Source organism: Dermacentor silvarum, chromosome 1 (assembly GCF_013339745.2).
Source record: "Dermacentor silvarum isolate Dsil-2018 chromosome 1, BIME_Dsil_1.4, whole genome shotgun sequence".
NCBI classification, from domain to species: Eukaryota; Metazoa; Arthropoda; class Arachnida; order Ixodida; family Ixodidae; genus Dermacentor; species Dermacentor silvarum.
Genome location: NC_051154.1, coordinates 262,807,778 through 262,820,044, shown reverse-complemented (window position 1 = coordinate 262,820,044; position 12,267 = coordinate 262,807,778). Strand labels below are relative to the sequence as shown.

The 12,267-nt window shown below is 45.1% G+C and overlaps 1 long non-coding RNA gene across 2 annotated transcripts in view; it reads left to right on the top strand.

Moving 5' to 3' along the window:
• The first annotated feature begins 2,303 nt into the window (after positions 1-2,303).
• LOC119437119 (uncharacterized) overlaps positions 2,304-12,267 on the top strand; it is a 50,909-nt gene continuing 40,945 nt past the window's right edge. For both annotated transcript variants that reach the window (XR_007464853.1, XR_005189228.2), the window contains exons 1-2: positions 2,304-2,422; positions 7,172-7,308. This is a non-coding gene — a long non-coding RNA (uncharacterized LOC119437119). The remainder of the gene's footprint in view (positions 2,423-7,171; positions 7,309-12,267) is intronic.

Here is a 12,267-nt window from a genome sequence, read left to right as displayed (position 1 = left end):
GCTTTGAGTTATCCAGTGCACTATCATAACGACCGTAATGAAACAATTAAAGGAACGGCATGTCTCACATACACGTAGAGATATGTGCAGATCTGTTGCGTTCGTTGAGAGAGAGAGATAAAACTTTATTTTGTCCATGATGGGGTCTGGGGGCGGCGGGGGTTGGGAGACTAACCCCCAGGCCTCCCCTTCCTCAGACGGCGGCCAGCCCTTGTTTTCTGGCGGCGTCTTCGGCCATCCGGACGGCCCAGAGCTGCTCTTCTGGGTCCAAGCTGAGCAGCAAAGTCGTTCGTTGAAGAAGATAAGTGTGGTACCACACGGGGCACCCAGTTTTACTGGGTTGCATACAAACATGGTGAGACTGTCAAAAAACGTTTTCCTTGTCTGAATCAAGTTAGCAGATTTACAGGCTGCCCCAAAACGGAACGTGCGTATTGAATGACAGCTAAAAACTTGTTAAGCAGGACTTTTAACACCAGTGCGTTAATTCTCCCCGGAACTTCGCCTATGCGCAACAGCCATGACTCTCCGGCAACACAATCATTCGGAATAACAGTCCTCACTTGCATCGGTCCCTCACCTTTGAGTCTTCAATAGTGCTTTTATGCGTTACATTCGAATGCGAACGACTATTCGGCATCGTACAGTATATCAATGACACTTGCATATATATATGAGGTGTTTTGCCTGCTATGAATATTATTCCTCCGAATGAGAGTTTTATGTGCAGTATTCGCTAATAAGTCTGTTTGTTACTGCAAACACGTGCGCTTATTCCGGTCAATAGTTCTCACTTTTGCAATTAGTGCATGCATTTAGAATATTTAAAAACATTCCCTTACATATATATATATATATATATATATATATATATATATATATATATATCGTGAATATATATGTCGATATGTACCCTTTGTTTTAATTACCTAGAAAGGCATAGGTCGTTCTTCGCGCCACGCAGCTAATAAGCCTGGTTTATTTCAGTCCTAATATTGTTTTTCTTCGATCATTGTCTCTGATCAATGTTCCACCAACAAGAAGCGCGCGTAAATTGGCACGATATCAAATAAAATTTCTTGCGTAGCTTCATGTTGCAGATATGAGGCTTATGACCAGTTACTTTTGGAAGACAGTGTTAAAAACAGCAGTTCACTTGGCTAAAACTACACTTGGTACAGCCGTAATGAGTCATGGGTGCACCAAAGCAACTAAAACATTTAAAAAAATGTACTGCATTGACATTCTGCGAAAAAAACTGGGCGTCCCCCAGCGTCCGTGTAGCGAATTCGCTCTCGCTAGAAGACGACGCCCTTGACAACGACAGCAAAATTGAAGACGTCGTGTAGTATAATCCATGCCTCAAATGTATATGTTTGGAAAAATGGTGTAAATATATCTTTGCAGTTGAAATAAACAACTATTTTAAGAGCGTACTATGCGCAATCGGACTCGGCGCCCGCAGCGAAAGTACGTTGAATATGCCGCGGAGTGCGTCTCTGCTCCAAACCAGTTCGCTCGCAGCGCCCTCGCACAATTTTTCCAATATTCTACGCAGCTTTGTATGTACTTTGCACCCACGGGTGTGTAAGGCTGCATAGTTTAATCTGGAATAGATGATAAAGTCCCGTTTCAAGAATGCGATGGCTGCGACTACAAGAGACGCACTTTCCTCTTGACAAAAGTGATTTGACATGATCTGCGCGGGCGTCACGTCGCATAGCAACAAACTATAATGGTACAAGTATGCCCCGTGGCCTGCAAACAGCCTGCAACGCAGCATGTTACATCACCACACCTGTTGCATTTTCATTGCGCTTGTTTCTTCGTTTCTTTCGGCAACTTTAGGCGCGCGGATTTCTTATATCTTCTAAGAGGTGTGAAGACGATCAAAAAAGAAAACAAAATTCTTAGGTTGGGTGTGCGTTTTTATAAAGGCAGTAAATGGGTGCAGTCGGTTATGATCGCACCTCCAGACCATCTGCGTTTATAGAGTGCCTGTACGAATGCTGCAAGAAAGGGATCAGCTGAAGCTAGCCGACCACCAGCTGGCCAGTCTCTCTGTCTTCTGCTTTATTTTTCTTGTCTTTTTCCTAGTCGCAAAATTAAGTACGTTCTATCGCTGAGTGCATATAATACGCGATTTCACGAGAAGGCAATTGTAGCTCGTTCCAGACTCCCTTTATTCGTTAAACGTTGAAGGCCGTACGTTTTTGTCTGTACGCTGTTACAAAATAAACGGATTCTGAATACGGGACACGCTCAGGGAGAAAGCTGTGCCTCTCGCACTCTCTATTTAGCGATCTCTCTATGGCATGACTGACCTTTTTTAAGTCAGACAGCCCTCGGAAATAATGACTTACCAATTGGTGATTTTCGCCACTCTCCTAGCGTTATCCTGCTCAAAGACGGACGAGATAAAGTGAGCAATGTCTTTCATTTGTTCTTGGCGAGCTAGTACCTTTTATATTGTTTACGAAGCATAGCACGCTTGTGCCATCATGACCAATATCGTTCCTTTGCATGAGTCGTTGTACAACGCTAAACAATGAAAACGATTTGTAGACGCCCCACAAAAAAGGTGGCAGAGGCCAAAAAAGGTTTGGTAACTGCCACGTGGAAGAACTATAAGCAATAAAGTATTGATCGCGTAGCATTTTAGAATATGGAGCCCAAAGTGGACATATGCGGCATTGAAGAAACCTTGCGCTGCGCGTTTCGCATATTTCCATGTTCTCTTTCCTGTCGAACCAGAATTGGTTCGAAGAGTCGTACGGCAGCACTCTGTAGTGAGCCGTAGCAAAATGGCATTTGTCAAATATGAAAATAAAAGTTGACTTGGCTGTCCTGTGAATGACAAAAAATAAAGAAATATATACACAGGCAGACAGCCGCGATCACGAATACCATTCACAGTTGTACTAGAGGTTACGGCGTTTATGATACACTCTTCAAAAAGTTTGCAACCCTTTGTGGCTTACCTTGTCACACAACAATAGTCGCCATCTGCCTTGCTTGTGTTTCCTTTCTTGAAAACTCTGCGCTCGCGACTTTTCTTTCAAGAATGCTATGTCACGCTGACAACGCGCATGCCGTTTGGGGCCTGGAAGTACCTTGCGATGGTATTTTACTTATTTTACAGCGATGGTAGCTGGCGCCGTATCATGAATCCGTAGGTTGTTATCGCAAGGGTTAATACGTAATTCTGTCTGTAGCAATGTGGTGAGTAGTACAGCAACGCTTTGTCAGTAGCTTCGCGGTTCAGACAACGTGAACCCAATGCGCGGGTGCACGGCTGTTTTTGCATTTCGCCCACATCTAAATGCGGCCACCGCGGCCGGGATTGAGCCATCTTCGTCTCTTTTGAACTCAGTCTATGGAGCGTCACATGCATAAGTGGCCATGAAATGGGTGCTTACGTATAATTCCATTGAATACTGCTTTCGGGGTATTTAATTCTTTTCAAACTTCGACCCCTGTGTCGATGAGTATCGCTTACTGAAATTTATTTAGCAGTTTCGGAATAAGTAAATGAGCTTAGCACTAATGAAAACCTCAGTTGGATCTGCGAGTTTGGTGCCACTACAATACATGCCCGTCGTCTGGCACTCACGTAATTACAAACGTGTCCCTTGTGGTTCCTTGCTGCCACGATGCAATGCGTCAAACGGCAACAACACAACAAGTCATGTGGCTCGGTCGTTAGTTACTGTTATTCGATTGATCAATTGATTGATTGATTGATTTGAGGATAGTCGAATTTTTGCAAACTTTTCTCGCCGTCTTTTCTCCGTTTGATTGTCAAACATGAGGAAATGAGCAAATACACACTTCGAGAACACCACAAGGACTAGCACTTAGCGTCATAACTAACACTACGTGGTCAAAATTAATCCGGAGCCATCCACTGCAGCGTCCCTCTAGCCAACTGCTAAGTTCGGGACGTTAACACCCCGTGATTTAATTACATAAACATATCGTTATTTGCAGCTACACATCATCCTTTGACTGTTCTACTAATATGCTCGCAATCACCATGAAGCTATGTCTTGGCCTGATGCAACACATACGTCAGCAATGTCCCCTCTGTTCCGTATCATGGGCTCAGATTGAAAAATTCAACGCGTTCCGTTTCATGCATGCCAAGCCGCTTTTCTCCCAGCTGAGCGCCGTTTGCCCATCGGGAATCTCAATCTAGAAGGAAGTATAGTTTCTTAGTTTAGTTCATCTCAGTAACGCTATAGTATTGTTTCTAGCGCTTTGCGCATAGCGTTATACGAGCCAGACAAGATTTTGTAAAAATATAGTCAGACAAGATTGTCTGAATGTACATGACGTGGATTTGGTTCCTCCCAGCCCCGGGGAAACTCGGAGTTAATCTTTTTTTTTTGCAATTGAAGAGTTGCACATGGCCAGTGGCACATACCCGGTGACCCAAGTTGGCGTCAAAGAGGTTCTATGAAGAGCGGCACCTACCCATTGTCACACCTCCAGTCACCCAAGTTGGTCAGCCAGGAGGTCAGCCAAATTACTGCTGACAACTTAGGTGTATGCAGAAACGGGCTAACACAAATGGCCTTCAGTGCGCATTTCACATCTTACGCACTTGGAACAGGTTTCTTGAGCCTCACCACTGGGGAAACATTTTGAAGGCAATACTGGATTGACCTGGCAGTGAGGAGGTATCCGTGCTTCGCCAGGAGCTCCTCCGACAGGCGCAGTACAACAGTTGTCGACACCAAGAGACCGGCTTGAGAGGGCCTCCAATGTGCAGTCATTCCCATGTTCATTCGGCTGAACGTGGCACAAGCAAGCTCCAAGGTTCAAACTGCTTCCTTGTGCTTTGCGAGATCGAAATGGCTTAAAGCGACGATGGGGTGGCGTGATGACATCAAAGTGTACCACTTAGTCACAAGGTCAAAAAGCCATGCAGTTGTTTCTGCTTCCGGCTTCAAGACGTTTTCCTTGATTAGATACCGAATGGCAGGAGGTGCTTCGCGGAACATTAGCACTGCGATGTTTACTTCATTTTTGTGAAATGTCCGCTGCTGACGTGAAAGTCCGACAGCTCATTAGCAATATCGAGGTACTTGTTGCTATCATATTCGAGAACAGCCTTAACATGTTCCATGCTAACAGTTATTCCTGGGAAGCCATGCTCCTTTGCCGTCTATACTGCCAGGGTAAAACTGACTGCACGAAGAAGCTGACCACGAACATTTTTCAAAAAACGTGAGCAGGATCGGCCATGATATATAGCTCCCTGCCATCTAAGTGGAGGTGTGCAGCAGAGCAGACCGTTTCTGATTGTCTGTGGCTTGAAAGTCCAAGGAGGCGCCACACTGCCCCGTTCGCTCCTCCCATGTCACTTGTCACGACAAGCACTCCCAAAGAAACCTCGAAACAGAGCTCCATTAAATGAAACGCTTGCTCCTTGAAAATCCTTCCATCAGCTGAACGACCAGTGAAGTGGTAAGCGATGACTTGCTTCCATCTTGTGTTTAAAACCCCCAACCATAAACACACGGGCATGGTTGGCGACATTCGCAGTTAATTCCGGTAGAGTGGTACCTCCAAAAGACAATCGAGGGAGCGATCATGTTCGAAGTTCTGGTTGATCTCCATTTCGTCCATGAAGAGCACCCTGTCTTTCTCAATGTCTTCCATTGTTTCCGCCTTGCGTTTTAGAAAAACGGAGGCACGCGACATGTAGGCTCCCTAAGTGATAAGCGTGTACGAGCAGCAAGGCTGCATGCACGCGTCATACATGACGTATCTCTTCGGAGCCGATACGATGTGTCGCTACAGTGCTTCAATGCTAACTGCAATAACGTCGACCATCATCGTGCGATGGCTTCTGCTGGATTTTTTTAAAGAGTGTGGCACACGCCCGTTCTGAGAAATTGACCGAAAATTGGCACAACCCAATGCTGATATACCCAGTTGCACATACCAGTGGTCCACGTTTTGTCTATTCGGCCGCAGGCTCAGGGGCGCCCACCAGTGGCCCATGTTGCGTTATATTCGGGCACATACCCAGTGGTGCATAACCAATTGCACACGTTGTGGCGCGAAGAAGGTTAGATACGAACATACCACAATGTAAGTTCCCAAATAATGCTAATTGCATTAATAAGACTGGATGGATGCCACGAACACTGTAGCATACCATGCCGCTGGATCAAAGTGCGATGTTATCCTGAGGCCGTGATAGCACATCCTCGTACCGAAACCACCGCCATCGCCTGCTCTGGAATGTACTATATTTGCATAAATAGCCGACAGAGTATCGAGTAGTGTGATTTCGTTCGAAGACCGCTGACTCTGTTTGCCGCTATCGTATTGTCGCCATTTAACTGCGTGATTTGCTTTTTTTAGTACAACATCGACCAATAAGAGTTCAGTTCGCGAAATCATCCCTTGTGCTAGTGTTTTCGCACCCCTCATTGAACCGTGATAATTCGAACTATATGGTTCGGACTTTTCCTTGTCGGTTTGCTAATTTTACGGCCTCCTAGATCTCTAAACACCTTGTGTTCTGCACGAATGAATTAATGTTCTTGTGGGCTGGTCCTCTTGAATAAGTTGCGGAAACCATTCTTTATCTGCAATGAATTCTTCTCTGCTGTGTGTTTTCCCTTTACGGCTTATTGATGGTAGTAATGTATTTGGTAAGATGTTTCAAGTTTCAAGGATATCCGTTACCACCTCTCCTTCCAAACGCCATAACCATACCAAAGTGTTTGGAAACCAGACGTAAAGCCTGCCATAAGCACACCTACATGCTGACACCTTATTTAACCAGAACTAATGCTTTAGGGTATTCTTGTTTCCCACGAGCAATTGAGGACTGGAACAAATTACCAGAACATTTCATATTTACCAAAGATTTTCCGAAAGCACTACAGAACTTCTGAAGCTATTAATAAATGCAACTGCATAAACTGGTCATACGAAAAGTGTTTGTACAGCCTTTTTCACCTTTTATTTTTCTTTGTTTGTAATCATTGCATTTGAAGTTACCTTTGGTTTTGCCTTCCTGTTTGGAATTTCTAAAGTCTGCAGTATTTTGTATATAAAAAACAAGTTTGCTGCAGGTTGCCATTGTTTTCGATTTTGTTAAAAAGCACGTTATTATACTCTTACCATGCTTCTTGCGCTCTGTACATAGACCACCGGAGCCGTGTGTGGATAAGCCCTGCGCAGAGTACTGCGTGAAAGTGCTAGGAGGGCCCGAATTCAATGTCACTGGCAAGTGCGCGAAGTACGAGAATGGTACGCAGTTCTGCAGCTGCAGGCGTCGCACATGTGAGTGCTACACTTTCTTTAATGCGAAGCATTTCTTGGCGAACATATGCCACTTTGACAGTATCTATCTATCTATCTATCTATCTATCTATCTATCTATCTATCTATCTATCTATCTATCTATCTATCTATCTATCTATCTATCTATCTATCTATCTATCTATCTATCTATCTATCTATCTATCTATCTATCTATCTATTTTTCTATCTAGCCGCCTACGTCTTGGCGCTCTCATGGTCGTTTTGTTAACTCGGTATGTACCAAAATTGGCATAGTATGACAAGAGTGCATGACGAACATAAATGATAGGTTATGACATAAATGTTATGAAATGCGTGTCATGTAGGTCACGAAACAGCCGCCTAAAATGACGATGACCCAGCGAAAACCAATTAACACTCTAAAACCACTGAAATGGGTTCGGACGTGCGTACTAAGTGAAGTAAACACGAAAGAATGGTTGTAGAAGTCATAGTCATGACCATGACTTAGAAAAAATGACAATGACTTAGCGAAAAAAGTTTAACACTCAAAAATCAATGAAATGGGTTCGGATGGTGAAGTGAAGGAAAAGGCTAAAGGTAGTTGGTCGAAGTCATAGTGATGCGCATAACTAAGGCTTTCGCCTTAAAGGGACACTAAAGAGAAACCGTAAGTTGGGCTTAAATGGTAGATTATCCTTTCACGATCACAGCCATACCATTCTTACTGCAAACAGATGTTTAATAAGCGAGAAAATAGCGAAAAACTGAAGAATAGGTGCTGACGCCCCTTCGAAATTCCCGCACTACGTGATGTGACGTCGGAGATTACAAACGCAGGCCGGTCGCGATTGGTCGAGAGCGATTTATCGCTGTTAATAAAATGCAAAATGAAATATGCCTTAAACGTACATAAACAGCATTTTCCAACTTTTTAAACCGTTTCAAGCGAGGAAGTACAAGTTTAGCACAAAATTAAATAAATAAGAAAAAATAGCATGGCGAAACATGCGGCCGTGATAGTTTCGTAGTTTCGTTTTTGGTCAATGCATCGTCGCGCGCGCTTGTTCCGCTCTACGGTGTTTGGTTGCGTGTTGCGTGGCTCGAAAAACGTTGACTTCGCGGGAAACAGCCAGAAAATGCCTCGTGTGTGTAGTGTTGAGGGCTGTATAAATGGCCCAAGGCGCTTGATCAGGGGCAGCGGCAGTGTTGACTCGATTGTGTCGTTTCATGTGGCGTCGCTCGGAGAGCCCCGGCTCCCCGGCGTTCGCAATGGCTCAGTGCTCTGCCGATGATAAAACGGCAAAAGAGCCGGAGAAACCGATGGTGTGCTCTCTGCATTTCTCGCCCTCGGATTATGTGTATAATCTTGCCCTCGGGAAGTATCTTGGCGTACCCCAGAGGCCAGTCCTTTCTCGAGCAGCTGTTCCCTCAATGCGACCTTCATCAAACCTCCTACCGGTGGGGCTGCAGCAGCAAACTGGCGGCTCGGTGAGTGCTGAATGTCATTAAATAAAGCCACGAAATAACCATACCGAGTACGTGCACAACTTTCTACGCTTGTTCTGTCGGGAACATCGTCGCCTGGTGGACCGGACGCTTCGCCTCCCATCGACGAAAACGAAGCTCTGCATTCCGCCGGCGCGGCCGGCGGTTCACCGCCATCGCACGCGGAAACACCTACCGCTCGAGCACAGAGGATCATTTCGCGCTCCGTTTCACTGAATATCGCTGAAATGCAGTCCTGCTTTCCTGGCGAGCGCTTCGTTGCAAGGTTCAGCGGCAGCTACGGTATCCATCGCGGCGAACGCAAACGCAGCGACCATGCATGCAGCCATGATTCATCCAGCCCAGCGCCTCGGCCGTTTACGCAAGCGGTGACGTATCATGGCGCATTCTGATTCGCTGAGAGCAATGCAATCTGTGACGACACTGCTTCAGCGCCAAATCTGGGGTGAGAGAAATTGAGGAAGAGATATTTGGTCTTTGTTTACGAATTTCTCCGCTAATAACTCATATTTTTGCACCCAACAAAAACTGCATGCATTCCTGAAGGTCCCTCTTTTATTCCAGCTCAACTTCCTGTTTCTCTTTAGTGTCCCTTTAAGGTCCCTTAGGCGTAGCTAAAGAGACTTCTGAAGACTCATGACATGAATGCCATGACATGCGTATCATATAGGTCATAAAACAGCCACCTACGTCTTGGTGCTGTAAAGGTCGTTTCGTTAACTCGGTAGGCTCCGCGCACACTGCTTCGCATAACATCGATTCCCACAGGGCGTGGGATCTGCCGGCTTTTTTTTTTTCTTTTTCTTGTTGCGTTCGATATTATGCCTTTCTTGATCCTGTATGGCATGATTCTGAGCGTATCGTACATGCAAAGATGTTCTTGTTCTTCTTTCTGTAGTTTTACGTATCAAAACCAGTTCTGATTATGAGACACGCCGTAGTGGAGGGCTCCGGATTAATTTTGACCACGTGGGGTTCTTTAACGTGCACAACAACGCAAGCACACGGGCGTTCTTGCATTTCGCCTCCATCGAAATGCGGCCGCCGCGGCGGGGATTCGATCCCGCGATCTCGTGCTCAGTAGCGCAACAAGAAGAGAATATTCTCCTACTCTAAATTTCACGCGTTTGAACAATTGAAGAAACATGAGAAAGGACCGTGAGGGTTTGCAGAAATGTTCCCTTATTAGAATTGTTTATGACCCATATCGGTACGGTGGTTTTGTTATGATCACGCCAGCGTCCAATGACACCATTTATCACTTTGTCTACTGCCTGTCAATAAAATACAAAAGTGTTGTTCCTTGTGCGTGAGTAGCACAATGGCAGCTGAACCTTTCATATGGTCCCACTAAGTCACACCATCCCTTTTCTGTTAAGGTGTCACCCCCAGGACATGTCAATTTCACCCTTGAATTTCGCCCTTATGTTTCCTAGAAAGCATAGGGACGCACACAAGACGAACAGGTGAAGTTAAATTAAATTATGAGGTTTTACGTGCCAAAACAACGATCTGATTATAAGGCACGCCGTAGTGGGGGACTCCGGAAAATTGGACCACCTGGGGTTCTTTAACGTGCACCTAAATCTAAGTACACGGGTGTTTTCGCATTTCGCTCCTATCGAAATGCGGCCGCCGTGGCCGGGATTCGATCCCGCGACCTCATGCTCAGCAGCCCAACACCATAGCCACTCAGCAACCACGGCGGGTAACAGGCGAAGTTTTGAAGTAGTCCTGAGATTTCAGCAAAATTTCATAGGCAATGTTGTTACACTTTATTTGTTGACATATTTATTACACCTCATTGGCGATCATAATGACGTAATACATAATAGTTCAGTTCTTATACTTAATACATCATGTCCGAGATGGCTGTCCTGAAAATTAACCAGGTGTAAGCACTGCATGACGTTGGCTGGAAGGCCATTCATTAAAAATGTTTGCAGAATAAAGAAAAAATAAGTGTTCAATAGCACAGTCGCCGTCAAATGTTTACGCCACCGAGGTTCTGCGAATAAGTTCATTTTCAACGCAGCTACGCCCGCAGCCAGTAAAACTATGCAAAACTTTTGTTTACTCTAGACCAGTATACGCTGTAAAGCAGAATACCACAATGCGTGTCTCAGGCGTAGAAATATAAATATTTTTTCAGCTTCCGGCATCCGAAAGCATTTGACGCTGACTATACGTTCTAAAGGCGAGGCTGCTTTTTAGCTTATACGTGATGACAAGCGCCGAGCTCTTGATGGTGGAATATTGGAGCGTAGAATTGTAGAACTTGTGCAAGGTCAGGCGACTTCCCGACGCAAACCTAGCGATAGAAGCTTAGCATGTTTTTTTATTAACACTGATGATAAATGAATAGTCAGAGTAAATTAATGTTACTGTCAGATTCTGGACAGACTCTAGTGTAATGCATACGTTCTATATTACTGAAAGTTCTATACATTCCAAACTGCACATTCCTATTCGAATTTTGGCCTTTCTTACGCCTACCGAGTCTTTAGCAACGAGAAGAGGTAGGCAATTGCTTCTTGGGATGTAGCCGAGGCCATGGTAGATGGGATTAGTAATGCCGTATATGTGAGTAGGCTGACTGGGATTATTACATGAAGTACGCCAACGTACCTACGTTAAGTCACGCTGGAAATTACAGAGCCCTTTACTGTATATATATTAAAGTCATCTGAGAGGGTCTCTGCTAAAAAGTTTAAGAATATCAGGACTGATTAGCCTTCTGTTAAATTGTTGGAAAAAATACCGTGTACGAAGTTATATTGTGGTTTGAATTGCAACGTTATCAGCGCTCCCAAAAGAAAGTGACTGTACAAGTCCATCTTTCTCGGGCGTTCATTTCCCCTAGGTACCACCGCCTGACTCATGAACTTCATATTTTTAAATCTGCCCCAATGATGCAAGTTACGTAAGAATGAACCACCCGCCGTGGTTGCTCAGTGTCTATGGCGTTGGGCTGCTGAGCACGAGGTCGCGGGATCGAATCCCGGCCACGGCGGCCGCATTTCAATGGGGGCGAAATGCGAAAACACCAGTGTATTTAGATTTAGGTGCACGTTAAACAACCCCAGCTGGTCCAAATTTGCGGAGTCCCCCACTACGGCGTGCCTCATAATCAGATCGTGGTTTTGGCACGTAAAACCCCATAATTTAATTTCTTTAATGAACCATCACAGCTTCCCGACAAACCGTGGTACGTTGGCGCAAGTTGTCATTTGTGATAACAGTAAGAGCGACAGCCCGTCGTTAAAAATGACTTGTCACTCCCTGGCCTTTCTTTTTTTTTCTCAAGGACGCGACTAATCCGTAGAAGGGTAATCCCGACCTTGGCATGATGCTTGCGACCTTGCTTGTTCCGGACGAGCGGGTTTTTTGGGTGTATCTCAGGCGCTTGGCATCGAAAGGCGTAAACCTTTAAACAGCGAAAGGCTTTCACGGTCACTTCGGTAGCTG